The sequence below is a fragment of the Apteryx mantelli genome, chromosome 12 (assembly GCF_036417845.1).
Source record: "Apteryx mantelli isolate bAptMan1 chromosome 12, bAptMan1.hap1, whole genome shotgun sequence".
NCBI classification, from domain to species: Eukaryota; Metazoa; Chordata; class Aves; order Apterygiformes; family Apterygidae; genus Apteryx; species Apteryx mantelli.
In genome coordinates this window covers 12,642,878-12,648,877 of record NC_089989.1, presented here as the reverse complement: position 1 = coordinate 12,648,877, position 6,000 = coordinate 12,642,878, and positions in this window count along the sequence as shown.

Genomic DNA, 6,000 nt, shown 5'->3' with positions numbered 1-6,000 from the left:
TTGCAAGTCCTTATTCATCAAAAGTAATTTTAAATGCAACAAGAGTTGCTGTTTCATGTTGAAGACATTTAGTATATCACCAAAATCTCTTCCTACTTGCTATTGTGTTAATATTTGCTATTTTACTTCCTTTGAAAGGCAGTGTGTCTTCAGCAAGTTTCTCTTGAAATCAGTTTGCTTATCAGTTTAAAGTCTTTAAAACACTTTGGACCTATTTTGTTCTCCTGGGCCATGTTGTGCTTTCTGTTAAGCAGTAATAAAGCAAAACTGAAATACAGGATTTTTTTTTTTATGTCCACCCCTTAACTTTACATCCTTCAGGTTAGACTCAGCTAATCTCTGGATTTCAGCATCAAACATTAGAGTATCGATCTGTAACATGGAGTCTCTACCTCTCTACCTTTTCTCACTTGAGAAAATTCCAGAACTAAAAAACCCTTTCGTACTAGATACATTCATCTGCTATCAGATAAAAAAAAAATGGCTTCAAACCACTAAGCAGCTGCAACATTTTCTATAGGCCTTATTTATCTGATATTATCCAACTTATGTATTGTACTCCACAGAACCAGGAAAAAAATGCCTGCTCTAAAGCAGCTGTCTGCAATGCCTGTAAATGTCAGTCGGTCCTCTCCAGATCAAAAATTAGTTGTGTACCCACCGTGTGAAAGCTAGCAGGTTGAGGCACTTGTAATATTGTGCTCTGTCAGGTTATTACGTTTTCACCTCAGGAAAACCAGCTTCAAATGTCATGTAACCTACCTAAGCCGGTCACTCTGGAGCATGTATTCAGTATGCACAAAAAGTTAATAAAAATACATCAGGCACCCCCCGCTGACAGGTATTTAATTACCAAGCATTTGCTGCTCACGTAGCGGAACGGGGTGTTGTCCCTCTTTGGTGCTTCATTAGCACCATCCGATTTTGGCTCTGTCAAGGTTTATTTTGTGGTCAGTCTTCTGAAAACAGACAAACCAAACATAATAAAAATATAACCTGTAGCGTTATAGCTGTCAGGCTAGCAAATACTGCTCTGCTGAAACCAGAGCTTTCAGCCTGGTTTTCACATGCTTATAGTTTCCTTTTTTGTTTTGGATTGTTTGGAGGATAAGAAGGAAATTTCAGAAATTCCTTAGGCTTTATTGTTTCTCAACAGAGCCTTATGCCCAGGGTTATGAGCCGCCCTCTTCTCCACTCCATTATGAGTTACCTGCAGGGGAGTCTAAGTGTGTGCAAAGGATTAATATCACTCTCCTTTCAGCCACAGCACAGCTCACCAGTTTACCTGGTCCCCCACTCAACCCAAGGGTTAGCGAGCACCTAAGAGCATTGCAGACGTGCACTGTTTGCAGCTGATTTAAGATGGGACAGCATGGGTTATGGTGCTGTGCTGCCTTCTCCTCCCTTCATTTAGGGCTCCACTCTGGCCAGTAGTGTTTAAATGACCAGATCCCCACCTATGTTTGGAGATAATGAAATTAAAGTGAGAGGGTACTTAAAACCTTGTAGAAGCATCTAATATAGTCTTCGATGAGGCCTCTCTTGCTATCATATTTTCCAGGTTTCCTTGCTCAGCATGATAATCTCAGATGCTCCTGGATTTGTATACAAGAAGGGGATTAACACATACACAACGCTGTCTTTAAGAAGGTGCAATTTATGTTTATCTTCCTCCTGCTGCTGGTCCCATCTATTGATTTCCAGCTGCTGCCTTTTTAACCTAAGCTTTGCTGCAGAGGGAGATTTTAGTCAAATAAAAGGTCCACATCTGCTTCATATGAATGCCTCAAGATTCTTTAAATCTATTTCAGAAGAACAAGAGATTGCAGATCTGTGCTGGAGCCAAGATCATCTCGTCCAATCCCACCCAGTCAGCTTTGTTTTTCATGTCATGGTCACTTAATAAAGATGGCAGCCCCAGGCAAATCAGGCGCTTTGTCTCTGGGATTGGATCTGTTCTGAGCTGCCTATTTAGCCTAAGTTTTGATGGGGAGGAACTGGGTGGATAACAGTGTATTCATTTTCCAGGGCATCTCTGCATGACGCTGCAGTGCCCAGTAACCACTGTGAGCTCCAGCTCCAGATGTTTTCTGCTTTTTCTAACTTTTCTTCAATAGTTGACCCTTCATTTCTGTTCCATCAAATTGTTTATTAGGTAGATCCTATCAGCCAGTCCAGGTCACCAACAGCTTCAGCTTCACTAATTCCTCTATCTTGCCATCTTTCCAGCCAAATCCTGTGAAGAATCATGGCCTCTCTCTGTGGCCGTTAATAAAAGCACAGTAAGCTCAGAGCTTGTAACTACATCCACAGGCTTTGCCATCAGTGGCTAGTTCTTACTTTAGGGCCTTTCTTTCCAGAGGCTTTAGGACAAGTGGCAGAGCTCTCCTGGAAGCTGCAGCCACCTGAGCTGGAGGACTTGTTGTGTCCTGTCAATTTTCCCTTCCACAGCTGCATCCTCTTCCCAAGCCTGGTGAAGGACTGACTCCATCACTGATCCTCAAACTGTGAAGGAGAAATTATCTGCTGAGCTAGCTCCAGCACACAGCAAATATCCTTTGGAAAATATTGTGTTTGGGATCACTGCTATTGTGTATCACTGTTATTTCGCACATTGTGTAACCTTTCATGTCTTTTTGAGCTACTTCTTATTGCTTGGTTTTACTAACAGTCACATTAAATTGCTTAAGAGATGTGTGATTCTTTAGCTGACTTACTCCCTCAGCTAGTTTAGATTCTGGACATGCCAAATGCTAAGTATTCACTTTTTCTTTTTTTTCTTTTTTTTTAATTCTGTTTGGTGGATTTTCTGAACCCAGTGCTAGTATATATATTTAGCACTAATTAAGTAGGGATCATGAAGTAAATTTATTTGTATAAGCCAGAGAAAAGTTGTTCAGAGGGCTTTTTATGCCCTGCTTTTTCATTAAGATTGTGGACAGATCAAAACAAACCGTTTGTGGGAATGTACAGACTTCGAAGAATAATTTGTTGGATCCAGTTCTGATTAAAACTAGAGGGTTGGATCCATCTCCTGAGCAACCAGCTGCTGCTGTTTAAGGTGAAAGTCTCATGTTCAACTTCCTCTTCAAGTTCAGCAGACTAGGAACTTGAATCCAGACTCTTTGCACTCAAAATATACATTGTAATCATGTTACAACTGCTGGAGAGACACTGGCCTTTTGTAAGCTTATATTGCATAGACTATTTTGGCAGAATTTGCATTATTCCTAAAGCAGATTGAGGAAAAATATTCCCAAATCTCAAGCATTTGTGGAGCAGGAAATATTTTCCTGTCCTGCTCCAGTGCAGACTGTTTTACAGTGGGTAAATGCATAAGTATTTCAAAGGTATTTGCAAACTCTGAAATGCAAAGCCTTATCTTTCCTGATTCTTTTATACTGTACCTGCCCAAAAACGCATCTTTTCCACAGTTTTTAATGAAAGGCTTTGCTTGTTACTGCAGCAAGAACAAACAAATCTTGTAAAATAGTCTAAAAAATCACCTCTGCCAAGCTCTGGGAACCATGTTGAAAGGTTAATTGTACTTTCCACATTCAAATGTAGCCCTATTGATTAGGATAGATTTGGAACATTTTTTTAAAAGAGAAGATTTTTCCATGCTTCCAAGCTTTATAGCCCAGATATTGCCAAAGGCAGCTGCAGCCCGGATGGTCTGATCTGCTTTCAAAAATCAGTGGCTCTGAACTCCACTCATCAGTATAAAGTCATTAACAAGATTAACAAGTTAGTCTTGGTTTGCACCAAAAAAGAAAGGCACATCCAGGATTACATTCCTAGAGGTATTTCTGATCTTACTTTGGTCAGACTCTGTGTTTTTAATAGCTTGATATCATGTTTTAATCTTGTTATGATTGAGACATAAGGAATACAATTTATAATACTTCACTTTTGCTACATCTACTAAATTGCTAACCATACTTTAAAAATATTATTATAAGTTAGATTATGACTGACATCCATATACTAAATGAGTAGAACATGTTTACCTTAAAACAGTAATTAGTCACCTAACCTTTTTTTGCATCCTTCATAATGAAAGCAAATTCTAATTTTCTTTTCTGCCTCTTTTCCCAAATTCAACCTGGCAGGCACAGATTCAGCACAGGAAATAATGCTAACCGCTTCCTCTGGGGACTCCTTTGCCTTGAATGCTGACTTACAAATTTTGTCCTAAAGTTTGATTGAAAAAAGCCATTCATCTGTAGTCTCCTAAGTTTAAGAAATAGAAAAATGCAAGGCAAGGGGAAAAAGCACTATCCAAATCCAGTCATTAAATTCCACTGATTTAAGAAGTCACATCATGTTTTTTGCGATATTTGCTTCTGTTACACTCCTTGTGGAGGAGACAAATGCTTTAGGTAAGCCAGCTGTCAAGTTTAGTGGAGCTGAGCAGTAAATTACTCCCCCTGCCCAGTGGCACACTAGTAACTTCAGAGCCCGGCTCCAGATCAAGTAAAAATGATCCCTTCTTAAAGTGTTGCCTTAACATCTAGAGACTAGCATCTCTCAGTGCCTGGCGTATTTCCTGAAAGTTTACAACTGCCAGTTCAGTTACTTCTGTAAAAAATAATGCAAGGATCTTGGCACAGTTGCTAATATAGTGAGTTTGAAACCCCCTAAGAAACAGTCTGACACAGTTACACTCTGTGTCTTATGTTCCTCTTCTTCCTTCCCCCCTAAAGACTCTAACTATAAAGACAAAAATCTTCATTTGAGCTTTTTGAGCGGGGAGGTCATGAAAGCAGGCACAATGAGATATTCCTGACTGAAAACGGGAACAAAGAAGTGTTCCTTCCAGATGTTGGTCCAACTATTTGGTGACTATGTCAGAGCCTCCAAAGATGGATAGCATCATGTTCATGACAGCCTTTTCCCCAATAAATATAGCATCCCTTGAAGGGTCTCTCCTAAGCAAGGACAGGCTGGTGAACTCTCTAGCATGATCCAAAGTTGCCACCTTCTAGAATAGTCATGAATATTAAAGCACACTCTAAAATGATTATATGGAAGTTGCCCACCCTTGCTGGGTAAATGAGCTTTTCCTGTGTATTCAGAGGCTCTTTGGGTGAGATAGATTTGTAGCTGTGTTTTGGTTTTGTTAGTACTGAGGAATCAACACAGGTCAGTAAACAAAATGAATAGTAATCTGTCTGCATCCAACAGAATTGCTGGCTATATCTTAATCAGCAGTGAGCTTGGGGTGTCAGAAAAGCCTTTCTCAGTCCAGCTTGTCTTCTCTGTTGTGCAGGCGAAGGGACAGTATGGGTGCTGGCAGACAGCTTGCTCAGAGCAAACAGCTCTTCAGGAATAGCTATTGCTCCTTGGCTTGTCCAGCGCTCTTAGACCCAATTTGTGAAATGAAAGGAAACAAATTCTTTTTCATTTTTATATATATTCTTTAACAGCCATCAGAAGTGATTTCCTGAGATTAGTGCAGTATAAAATTTTAACACATTTTGTATAGCTTCACCCTTTTTACAGGAAGTTTTTTTCTCCTCTATAGCACCATATACTTTGGTAAAAGCAATTTTATTCTTTTATCAGCAGCAGCTTGGGATGGGCATAATATTTACAAATGATGCCATGAACAACTTATGCAAATCATCCAAATGAGAACCAATAAGATTTTATATCCTGCCAAACAATCGTGTATTGTATAAATGCCACATTTTACAGTCAATTTGAGAAATGTTATAGAGACATTAAAACATTAGTGCTCTATTTTTCGTATTGCTTAACATATACAACAGGATTCTCTAGTACCAAGAGTCCAACAATACAGCCTTTGGAATAAGAAGAAAAAAAATAAACACAGTAGTTTTTAGAAACCTGAGTTTGAAAAGCTTTTCTGAACTTCATAATACTGTTAATTTTTTAAAGATCTTGTCAAAATTTGAATATCTGTATGAATGCAAAGAGGCAATCTGTGCCTTTCTCCTAGTATAGAAACACAATTCCTTAGTGCATGTAAATGAG